General features: G+C 45.2%; 1 protein-coding gene across 17 annotated transcripts in view; it reads left to right on the plus strand.

Moving 5' to 3' along the window:
• The window catches only part of OTOF (otoferlin), a 529099-nt gene that overhangs the window by 264165 nt on the left and 252660 nt on the right, over window positions 1-12274 (plus strand). Inside the window, exon 2 of one of the 17 annotated variants that reach the window (XM_077489000.1) lies at window positions 9639-9674. The exons of the other annotated variants lie outside the window; for them this stretch is intronic. The gene's annotated coding sequence lies outside the window, so the exon portion shown is untranslated. The remainder of the gene's footprint in view (window positions 1-9638; window positions 9675-12274) is intronic. 17 annotated transcript variants of the gene reach the window in all.

Raw genomic sequence — 12274 nt, forward strand, 5'->3', positions numbered from 1 at the left:
CAGGCCTCAGAACTCTTGTCTGCTTCTCTGCTCTGATAATACAGTGTATTCTGATTGGTCGCTGATGTCCATGTGAATTCCATTGCAAGTGATTGGAGTTTTTTCATCCAGACTGTAACAACAACAGACACCGAGATCAGGGGCGTAACTAGAAATCACAGGGCCCCATAGCAAAATGTTGTATGGGCCCCCCCCCCCCCCTCACCCAGGGGCGGATCCAGAGTCTAGTCTCGGGAGGGGCACTGATAAAAAATACTTTTTTGGGGGGGCAATTTATTGGGGCAATGGCTGATGTTGGCGCTTCAATTGTCACGGCACCATTTGTGTTATGGTGTAAGGATGATTGAAACACATTATTTCTATTATTACATTGTTATAGTTCAACTCACCATAATGCAGAATCAGTGGAAGCCCCGAGTGTGTCACCTGCCACCAGGTGCAGATTGTCCACTTGCCACGTCACCTGCCACACATTGCAAATTGTCCACTTGCCACGTCACCTGCCACCCGTTGCGGATTGTCTGTTTGCCACGTCACCTGCCACACGTTGTGGATTGTCCACTTGCCACGTCACCTGCCACCCATTGTGGATTGTCCATTTGCCACGTCACCTGCCACACATTGCGGATTGTCCACTTGCCACGTCACCTGCCACAAGTTGCGGATTGTCTACTTGCCACATCACCTGCCACCCATTGTGGATTGTCCACTTGCCACGTCACCTGCCACCCATTGCGTATTGTCCACTTGCCACGTCACCTGCCACAAGTTGCGGATTGTCCACTTGCCACGTCACCTGCCACCCATTGCGTATTGTTCACTTGCCACGTCACCTGCCACCCATTGCGTATTGTTCACTTGCCACGTCACCTGCCACCTGTTGCGGATTGTCCATTTGCCACGTCACCTGCCACAAGTTGCAGATTGTCCACTTGCCACGTCACCTGCCACCCATTGCAGATTGTCCACTTGCCACATCACCTACCACAAGTTGTGGATTGTCACTTTCCTTTTAAGGTGGGGAATGGGATTGTCACGTCTGAGTCAGGCAGCAGAGAGATTCAGGCAGCAGAGAGATGATGTAATCTCTCTGCTGCCAGCACAGTGAGTGAGGGTGGAGCTGGCAGAGAGATTCAGGCAGCAGAGAGATGATGTAATCTCTCTGCTGCCAGCACAGTGAGTGAGGGTGGAGCTGGCAGAGAGATTCAGGCAGCAGAGAGATGATGTAATCTCTCTGCTGCCAGCACAGTGAGTGAGGGTGGAGCTGGCAGAGAGATTCAGGCAGCAGAGAGATGATGTAATCTCTCTGCTGCCAGCACAGTGAGTGAGGGTGGAGCTGGCAGTTCGCAGGGCGGGCGCTGGGCGGTGAGAGAAGATGTCATCTCTCTGCCCCGCCACTCGCTGATTGGCCACCCACCAAGCCTCCCCGCTGGCAGCTTCCCCGCCAGGCCCCCCCCGCCGCCGCCGCCGCCGCCTCCGCCCGCTCGTACAGTCAGTGTGACTGTACGAGAGCTGAGCGGATAGGCAGCTCGGCGGCTCACCCGCCGCCCGCTCACCGGGCCCTTCTCAGCTGCGGGCCCCATAGCGACCGCACGGGTCGCTATGGTGGTAGTTCCGCCACTGACCGAGATCATAGCAGCTGCTATGACAGTTTTCCTCTGCACTGGCTTTATGAATTATGGTGGCCATACATGCCCCAATTTTTTTTTTATCGATCAATATACAATTTAATGAAAGCAAATATATCCGCAAACGATTGAAAAGCCATCATTTCCCCTTGACTTTGATTAAACTGAGTAGATTGGCCAGGGTGGAGTATTGTCAATCATTTCACAACACTCAGCACTGCACTGAGATACTTGTTCATGAATATGATCACATTTCCATCAATCAGATTCTAAGATTACATGGTGGAAGCAGAGATGTGGCCAATAACTTACAATCATAAGGTACGATCATATCTTCAAATTATCGATTGAAATCCACTCCACCATGTGTGGTATATCTATCGAATGGGTTTATCAACTATAGATCAATTATTACTATCAGGAAATAAATAAATTATTTATTAAAGCATGTATGGCCACCCTAAGACCCTTTCCTGTGCACTGGCTTTATGACTTATGGTGGCCAAAAATACTTAGATTATTTTTTATCCAATCAGTATTTGATTCAATAAAGGCAATCGAATACTGCAAACAATCAAATAACCATAACTTTCCTTCCAATTGCTTTAGAATCAGATTAGATCAAATTCGATCAAATTAGTTATTATCGGTCGTCTTGTCAGCACTGAGATACTTTGTTCATGAATACAATCATATTTCAAGAGATCAGATTATGAGATTACATGGTGGAAACAGAGAATTTAGACTCATATGTTACAATCAACTCTTAAGTATCCTTCAAAATTCATTTCCCCATTTGTAACATATGGATAAAATGGGATGTTGACCATAGATCAATTATTCCTAAAGGAAGATCGATCAAAAAATAAACGGTTAATTTATCAAAGTGTGTATGGCCATCATAAGAACTTCATAATATTGCAGCATCATCAGAAATGAAAATGAGACAAGAATTCCTATTTGTTATCATATCTATCAATAAATATTTCCACACTTTCCATCCATGTGTTTGCAGTGTACTATGATTGGCTTTGATATCTCCAAGGTCAAAGAAATGAATCAAGCTCCCATTTCACAACCTTGATTTGTAGAATGTCTTCATCAGTGGAGAGAACCATGGGCATCTCAGACCTCTTCTTAGGCATAGTGTGCTGTTGATGTCTAGCATGGGGTACTAGATATATATATATATATAAACCATAACAGTGTCTGAAGACAGGTTGTACCCATGAAGGCAGAGCAGGTGTCAGGAGATAAGCCAGTTCAAAGCCAGAGTCAGGTACCAGATGTGGGTAAAAGCAAGCGTGGTCAGGAGGGTAGCCAAGGTCTTACAGAGGAGAGCAGGATCAGACAGTCCATGTAACAAGCCATGGCCAGATCAGAATAAAATAAAAAAGGTAAAACCGCGCTGAGACCCAAAAAATTAATACTTCTTAATGAGAGAAAAAAAAAGCCAGATCAGGATGCAGGCAGAAGACAGGCCCAGGGGTAAGCCGAGTCGGTAAGAGGTATTCACAGATGCAAGGGTTTCACAGGAACAAATGCACTGGAGAGCCGAAGATCAACCAGCAATCACAGAGAGAAACTGGCCCCCTTATAAAGGCCGTTTGGTGCCAGTCCAAGCCGAACGTGTGGCAGCACGCATTGGTGCATGTACCTGTGCACATTTGTGTGCCAGCATGCATTTGTGCATGCCAGCGTACATTCGTGCAGCCATGTAAGATACTTGCAGGAATGCCAGGTCTCTGAGAGCTTCTGCTGCAGATTCCGTTGACTGGAGATCCTGGGCTCCCCCATATCACCCCAGTTACAACTCACCTTAAATTTGCAAAAATAGCAGTTTCCAATCCAGTACTAAGTTTTAATAGGGGGCATTGAAGGGGACATTGTCTTGACCCCTGAAACGCATTGGAATGGTGACCATTCCTTTTTTCTGGTTTTGCAATAAAGTTGATGTCCAGATGTTGAGTTTTGGAGAACAGTTTCTGTATTTTTATTTATGTGACCCAATTTGAGAGCTTTGTCCTCACTTACTTCCTCTTTTGCCCATAAAAGAAATATGGGGAGTGGTTGTTATGGGCACAGAACGGCATTGACACCAATAAAAATGTTGTCAGATGTTCTAACCCAGTGCAGCACCTCAATCTTGATTTTCTTTAATTTGCTGACGTTCAGCAGCATCTGTTCTCCAACAGATTAAGGAATCCTGTTGGTTTCCATAGGTTGGCTAGTGCGCCAGACATGAAGTGTATTCCTCTTGCACAACATAATGAAATTGACATAGCTAACAGGGTGCTGTAACTAGACCTGTGCACTGCCGAAAAAGGTGTTTTTGGTTCATTTGTTTGTTTATTTAATTTTTTTCGTTTTTCGGGTCATTCATTGTGATCGCAATTTGTAAATTCCTAAACTTGGAAATCTGAAAATAAGAAAGAAAATCTGAAAATTTGACATAATAACTAACTAATAATAAATAACTATTAAATTAGAGGTATTGGAATTTCCTTTGAAATTTGTCTGTTAGTGAACGTGACAACTACGAATATATCCAAAGTTACGAATTATTCCGAAATAACGAATGCCGCATCTAAACAAATGGAATGGAACAAATTATTAATTAATAATAATATAATAATAATAATACAATGTTTTTTTTTATTATTATTATTATTATTATTATAATTATTATTATTATTGTTATTTATTATTAATTAGTTACATTCCATTCATTTAGATACAGCATTCGTTATTTAGCCAGATTTGAAAGGAAATTCTAATACCTATAATTTAATAGTTAGTAATAGTTAAGTTATTATTCGTTAGATATATTATTTCAGATTTTCAAATTTTCGGGTTTTCGGAATTTTGAATTTCAAATTTACGAATTTTCAAATTTACGAATTTTCAAATTTGCAAATATTCTAAAAAATTCATTAGACGGGTTTTAGTTAATTAGAATTAACAAATTTGTTAAAATTAGTCGAAATTCGTTAAAGAACTAATTCTGAACTAAACGAATTGCGCATCTTTAGCTGTAATGACTTCCAATTGATCACAGTGCTAAATATATGTTGGAAGTACATCAACAAACTTGTTTCCAAGTGAAAACTTTCTTTTATTGCATGACCACATAGATAACCAACATTTTAGGACTACCCATGGAACCTTTCATCAAGAATGTGATGCCTGATGCAGGCTCCATGCATGGTCCAAAAATGGTTTATGGAATACTGACAACATAGCCTAACACATCAGAATGCATAAAAAAGTGCATGCACCATTTTTGGCAGCACAGCACACCACAACGGATGTTAGCGTGTTACTGTGTGTTGTGCTTTCAAGTGCAGTTGGGCCGGGAAGGAGTGTTAGGTTTCCATTCAGAGGGTATGGCACTGCTTGCTAAAGCAAATGGACTGCAAGGGTCCTTTCTTACCATATGCATCGTGCAGCTTTGCCCAATGCAGTTCCATTGCATAGACAATACAGTTTGCCTTATGCCCTATTAATTTAGTTTATACCAATGTCAAATATAAATAAATACAGTCAGCGCAAAAGAGTATAGATAAGCAATACAATGCAGCTGAACACTAAAAGATCTTTCACATAATCCAAAAGGCAATAATATACAAAGGAGTGCAGTACATATCAGGGCTGAATAAAACATAACAAATGTGATTAAAAGTCCATTTAAATCCAAAGGAAGAGCAGAAGATGGACTGAGGCCGCGTACACATGGGCGGACTGTTCGCCCAACTTTGTCCGCTGAACAGTGTTTCAGCGGACAGTCCGCCCGTGTGTGGGCTTTCAGCGGACAGTTTCAGCGGACAGTTTGACGGACAAAGTCTTTCGGAAATTCCGAAAAACTGTCCGCTGAAACTTTGTTTGAGCGAACAGTCCGCCCGTGTGTAGGCTACTTTCGAAATGAGCAAACTGTTCCCGCTCGGAGGAAAGTCTGCTCATTTCGAGCGCGTGTGAAGGTAGGCGGGGCCCGCGACGGAGACGTCGCGGGCTCCGCCGCCTGGAATGGACTTAAAGGGGAACCCCAACGCCGAAAAAAATCGGCGTGGGGGTCCCCCCAAAGTCCACAACAGACCCTTGTCCGAGCACGCTACCCGGCCGGCCAGGAAAGGGGGGCGAGCGAGCGCGCCCCCCCTCCTGAGCCGTACCAGGCCGCGTGCCCTCAACATGGGGGGTGCCTTGGGGAAGGGGGGGCCGCGCGGCCCCCCCCACCCCAAAGCACCTTGTCCCCATGTTGATGAGGACAAGGGCCTCTTCCCGACAACCCTGGCCGTTGGTTGTCGGGGTCTGCGGGCGGGGGGCTTATCGGAATCCGGGAGCCCCCTTTAAGAAGGGGGCCCCCGGATACCGGCCCCCCACCCTATGTGAATGAGTATGGGGTACAATGTACCCCTACCCATTCACCTGTAAAATAAAAGTACCCAAAAAAAAAACACAACACACGAGAAAAAATATTTTATTGCACAGCTCCGGGGGTCTTCCGTCTTCGGGGGTCTTCTCGCCGGACTCCTCCGCTATCTTCGTGTAGCTCTTTTGCTAGCGGAGGAGTCCGGCTTTCGTCCTCCCCGCCGCCGGCCTCTTCTCCCGACTTCGGGGGTCTTGTCCCCCTCTTCGGTTCTTCTGCCGGGCCACCGCGCCTTCTTATAGCTCTTTTGCAGGCGGTGGCCCGGTCTTCTGTCGCCGCTGTCGCCGTCGCCGCCTTCCGTTCTTCTTCTTCTTCTTGTTCTTCTTCTTCTCCAGGAGATGTTGACACGACGCTCTCTCCGGCCGGAATGCCAGAGCCGCCCTGCGCTGCCACTTATATAGTGACAATGGGGCGGTGTCACATGGTATATGTCACATGGGTTGGTCACATGGGTTGATGTCACATGGGGCTATGACATCGTAAGGGGGCGGGGTCACCATGTGACATCAACCCATGTGACCAACCCATGTGACATATACCATGTGACACCGCCCCATTGTCACTATATAAGTGGCAGCGCAGGGCGGCTCTGGCATTCCGGCCGGAGAGAGCGTCGTGTCAACATCTCCTGGAGAAGAAGAACAAGAAGAAGAAGAAGAACGGAAGGCGGCGACGGCGACAGCGGCGACAGAAGACCGGGCCACCGCCTGCAAAAGAGCTACAAGAAGGCACGGTGGCCCGGCAGAAGAACCGAAGAGGGGGACAAGACCCCCGAAGTCGGGAGAAGAGGCCGGCGGCGGGGAGGAAGAAAGCCGGACTCCTCCGCTAGCAAAAGAGCTACACGAAGATAGCGGAGGAGTCCGGCGAGAAGACCCCCGAAGACGGAAGACCCCCGGAGCTGTGCAATAAAATATTTTTTCTCGTGTGTTGTGTTTTTTTTTTGGGTACTTTTATTTTACAGGTGAATGGGTAGGGGTACATTGTACCCCATACTCATTCACATAGGGTGGGGGGCCGGTATCCGGGGGCCCCTTCTTAAAGGGGGCTCCCAGATTCCGATAAGCCCCCCGCCCGCAGACCCCGACAACCAACGGCCAGGGTTGTCGGGAAGAGGCCCTTGTCCTCATCAACATGGGGACAAGGTGCTTTGGGGTGGGGGGGCCGCGCGGCCCCCCCTTCCCCAAGGCACCCCCCATGTTGAGGGCACGCGGCCTGGTACGGCTCAGGAGGGGGGGCGCGCTCGCTCGCCCCCCCTTTCCTGGCCGGCCGGGTAGCGTGCTCGGACAAGGGTCTGTTGTGGACTTTGGGGGAACCCCCACGCCGATTTTTTTCGGCGTTGGGGTTCCCCTTTAAGTCCATTCCAGGCGGCGGTGCCCGCGACGTCTCCTTCGCGGGCCCCGCCTACCTGTACACGCGCTCAAAATGGGCGGACTTGCCTCCGCCTTACGTGGGCGAGTCCGTTCATTTCAAAAGTTGAGCAAACTGTTTGGCAAACAGTTCGCTGAAACAGTCCGCTCGTGTGTGGGCAAGTCCGCTCATGCAAATTTTGAGCGGACTGTTGCGGCAACTGTTTGACGAACAAAGTTTCAGCGAACAGTCCCCGCGTGTGTACGCGGCCTAACAGTCCCAGCAGGCAGAGAATCCATGTGAGAAAATTTCAATGCAAGAGTGACTTTCCCTCCACCTCCAGAGCACTCGCTTTGCTCACCTCTAATTGTGGACCACTGAGCTAACAGATGGTTAACAATGCATGTCCCATACAAGTAGAACCTCCAGGTAGGGTCCAGGTCCACCGACCGATATCCTTAGGGGTAAGTATGGAGTAAGAGAAAAGAAAATCTAATATCACGTACACACGACCGAACTTTCCGGCAGACTAGGTCCGACGGTCTTCCCGACTGACTTTCGGCGTAGTTCTGACGGACTTTCCGAACGACTAAGACTAAGTCCGTTCAAAAGTCCATTCTTTTTGAACGTGATGATGTAAGACCGGACTAAAAAAGGAAGTTCAATAGCCAGTAGCCAATAGCTGCCCTTGCATCATATTTGGTCTGTCGGACCAGCATACAGACGAACGGTTTTCCCGATAGGAATTGAATCCGTCAGATAGATTTGAAACATGTTCTATTTCTAGGTCCGTTGGATTTTTTTTAACGAAAAACCATCGGATTGTCGGACCTAGTCTGTCGGAAAGTCCAGTCGTGTGTACGCGGCATTAGCGCTCTCTGGTGACGTTTTTTACAAGACTTTCATCTCTATTGTTTTAGTTTTAGTCGTATTTAATCGACTAAAATAGTCTTCATTTAGTCAACTAAAATGTTTTAGTCATTTTAATTGACTAAACCCCCCGTACACACTATCAGTTTTTCTTCTGAGTTTTTCCTTCAGATTTACCAAAACCATGTAGTGCACGGGCCTGCCTGATTGCATACAAATTGAAACTCCTAAGGTTTAACCTCATATTATATGGTTTTGGTAAATCTGAAGGAAAAACTCAGCAGAAAAACTGATAGTGTGTATGGGGCTTAAATTAACACTGGGCTTTAGTCCAACTTCTGCTCTTCCTTTGGATTTATATGGACTTTTTATCACATTTGTTATGTTGTATGGAGCCCTGATATGCGCTGCACTCCTCTGTATATTATAGTTCATACCAATGCACTGAGTTGGGATGCAGTAAAAGAAAAAGAAGAAAATGCTGCATTTTTATGAATGAATGGGCCCTAGACTTTGCACATCTTTTTGTTTTGGTGCTCTTGGATTGTATTTAGTTGATTTAAAACGGAATTAAACCCTCCTATCCTCTTCATTCAAAGAAGCTGCTATCTTGGCCTCTGTTTGATCTGCAACTGACATGGTGCTACACATGTGATCAGTTATACCAGTTGGATGGTTTGACAGTTTGCTTGAGAGCACAAGCAAATGTGACAGTTAGCATTCCCGGAATGCCCAGAATGTAACTGTTAAATCATTGGCTTTAGTTCCACTTTATAGGGAACATTCTATTGGGTTTTAAGAAAATAGATTCAGATAGATTCAAAAATAATTGAATTATTATTTTTTTTCTAATGGAGATATGAGTACATTTTTAGCCCCCATAAGATGGGACTGATGGGACATTAATATATTTTTTTTCTAATGCAGATATGAGTACATTTTTAGCCCCCATAAGATGGGACTGATGGGACATTAATATTTTTTTTTTCTAATGCAGATATGAGTACATTTTTAGCCCCCATAAGATGGGACTGATTAATGGGACATTTTTAACTGTTGATAAATAGAAGATATTACATTATTTGTCAGCCAGATAAGGATAATCCCAGGGCAAGCCCATAATTATTGTCACCATCACATGGCAATGGACTTTCCCGGCATCCTCAGCTAAATTACATTTACCTAAGCCGCAGTCGGTCCTCTCCCGATGATTAACTAGACATCATCTACATTCATGTACAATGTGGCTCAGCTTAGCCTGAAATGTGGAAAATGTTTTCCTGGCAAATGCATGAGCTTGATCCATTTCTTATTTTGATATCTGCCATCGTTTGCGCCGTCTCACATCTAACTGCTTCTTGTGGTTTCAGAGCAAAAGGGAAGGAAAAAAAGACAGGAATTTTCAGGTACAAATTATAACAAAGTAACTTTGTCTATAGATTTTCTTTATGCATAATGTTCAGAGCTAAAAAATATCAACTTTAGGAATATGTTTCATGTTTTTAATCCGACCCGGTCTGGTCATATTGTCACATACCTGGTCAAGGTTGAGTTGACGAGAGGGCTTCCCTTGCATCTCCTGTACCATTTCCCTTGCAGTTGATGACAGGGTATAACAGGACACAGTGGCTGTTGGAAAAATAATACAGGGGGAAGGAGGACCCCCTGAAAAAAAAGTCACAGGCAGACCAAGCTGCTTATATCAGGGAAAATATTTATTACACAATGAAAAAAATAATACAAAGCTATACAAAAACTAGGCACCCACCACCAACATGGTCATATTGTCACATACCTGGTCAAGGTTGAGCTACCTACAAGCTGGTGCTTGTAGGTGATCCTAGCCAGAAGACACTCTAGCAGGTGCAGAACTGAGCAACTGGCAGATGCAGGGTTTCGGATGCCTGGTCAGGCAGGCAGAAGTTGGAGACAACCGGGCAGAAGAGGTACAGAATCAGGAAGCAGATTCAGAGCCAGACCAATGTTGGTATCGGCAGAGAAAGTACCGCAACACTAGGCAGTAGGTAGACAAGGCCAGGTCACAAGCCAAAGTCTGCAACAGGATTTTAGGAGCAAGTAGCCAACCAAACTTAGAACAATCATGGATCAGGTCACAGGCAGTAGGTGAGGATCACTCAGCAATGTTCTTGAACTTTGCAGAACTTTAAATAGTCCCATAGGCATGTGCAGGGGGTGTGCCAGGTGTGCCTAGTCACACCCTAATCACTCTGTGCAGTGCTGATTCCCCCTACTGCATGGGCTTACCCCTGTGTTGGCCCCCCACCCTGCAGTGCTGCTCCCCCCAGTTGCTGTGGGGGACGTTTCAGGATGGAGAGGGGGGAAAGGGGCTAGTAATTATGTAATTTACCAGCGGCTTCCTTTTCTAAATGAACACAGTGAACACACACACTCCCAGTGTTCATTCATAACCAAAGCAAAGTAAACTGTGTTCACTATGCTTCAGTTTGTGAATGAACAAGAAGTCACTCAACACAGAGCACCTCTCACTCATTCACTGTCCAGTGCAGCTGAGGCTGCAGAGAAAGGCATGTGTGTTTGAGCTTTGGGGTGCAATAGGCCATTGGGCATCAAAGTCAGTTCTTACATGCATGTTCATTCTCAACAGGCAGACTGCAGGTCTACGGATAGTACATACACACGGTCACACAAATGTTGTTGGAAATTCTGATCGGCAAGAATGCAGTGATGTACAACACGTACGATGAGCCGAGAAAAATGAAGTTCAATAGCCAGTGCGGCTCTTCTGCTTGATTCCGAGCATGCGTGGAATTTGTGCCTCGAAATTGTGTACACATAATCGGAATTTCCGGCAACAAGTTTTGTTGTCGGAAAATTTGAGAACCTGCTCTCAAATATTTGTTATCGGAAATTCCGACAGCAAATGTTCTATGGAGCATACACACGGTTCGGAATTTCCGACAACAAGCGCACATCGAACATTTACCATCGGAAAATCCAATCGTGTGTACGAGACATTCTTTTTCTTCTGCTTTAAGTTGACCTGGCAAGCACATGCCCAGCAGCTTAGGCTGGAATTACACCAGTGGCGGGTGGTCCATAAGGGGCACAGTGGCGGTGCCCTCTAATCTCCATGCGGGGGCGTCGGACACATAGATATCTATGAGGTCTTTTTTTTTTTTGAAGCACATGATAAGAGCCTGAGGCTCTAATTGGCTTCAAAAAGGGTGTGCTCAAGGTGCAGAACACTGCGCCCTGAGCCCTCCCACTTGTGACATTAGCGAATCAACATTCACAGTTGTCTTCCTGCTTCTCCTCCTGGCTAATCAGGACATTAGTCCGGTATAACTTTAAAGGTTGTCATCCTAGGACAGGAAATGTGTCAGTGGTAGGATCACTAGGTGAAAATAAACTGAAAAAAAGCCTACAAAGAAGAAAATTATTTCAATAATTATCTGAAATAATTTTCTTCTTTGTAGGCTTTTTTCCCTTTATTTTCACCTAGTGATCCTACCACTGACACATTTCCTGTCCTAGGATGACAACCTTTAACCACTTTCAGACCGGACCATTTTGCTGGTCAATGACCAGAGGTCTTTTTACAATTTGGCACTGCGCTGCTTTAACTGGTAATTGCGCGGTCATGCAATGTTGTACCCAAACAAAATTTGCGTCCTTTTCTTCCCACAAATAGAGCTTTCTTTTGATGGTATTTGATTGCCTCTGCGATTTTTATTTTTTGCGATATAAACGTAAAAAGACCGCAAATTTTGAAAAAAAATGATATTTTCTACTTTTTGTTATTAGAAAAATCCAATAAACTCAATTTTAGTCATACATTTAGGCCAAAATGTATTCAGCCACATGTCTTTGGTAAAAAAAAAGTCAATAACTGTATATTTATTGGTTTGCGCAAAAGTTGTCACATCTACAAACTAAGGTACGTTTTCTGGAATTTACGCAGCTTTTAGTTTACGACTGCCTATCTCATTTCTTGAGGTGCTAAAATGGCAGGGCAGTACAAAAC

This window comes from Lithobates pipiens, unplaced genomic scaffold, assembly GCF_037356315.1.
Source record: "Lithobates pipiens isolate NorthernLeopardFrog02 unplaced genomic scaffold, aLitPip1_a1.2 Scaffold_18, whole genome shotgun sequence".
NCBI lineage: Eukaryota > Metazoa > Chordata > Amphibia > Anura > Ranidae > Lithobates > Lithobates pipiens.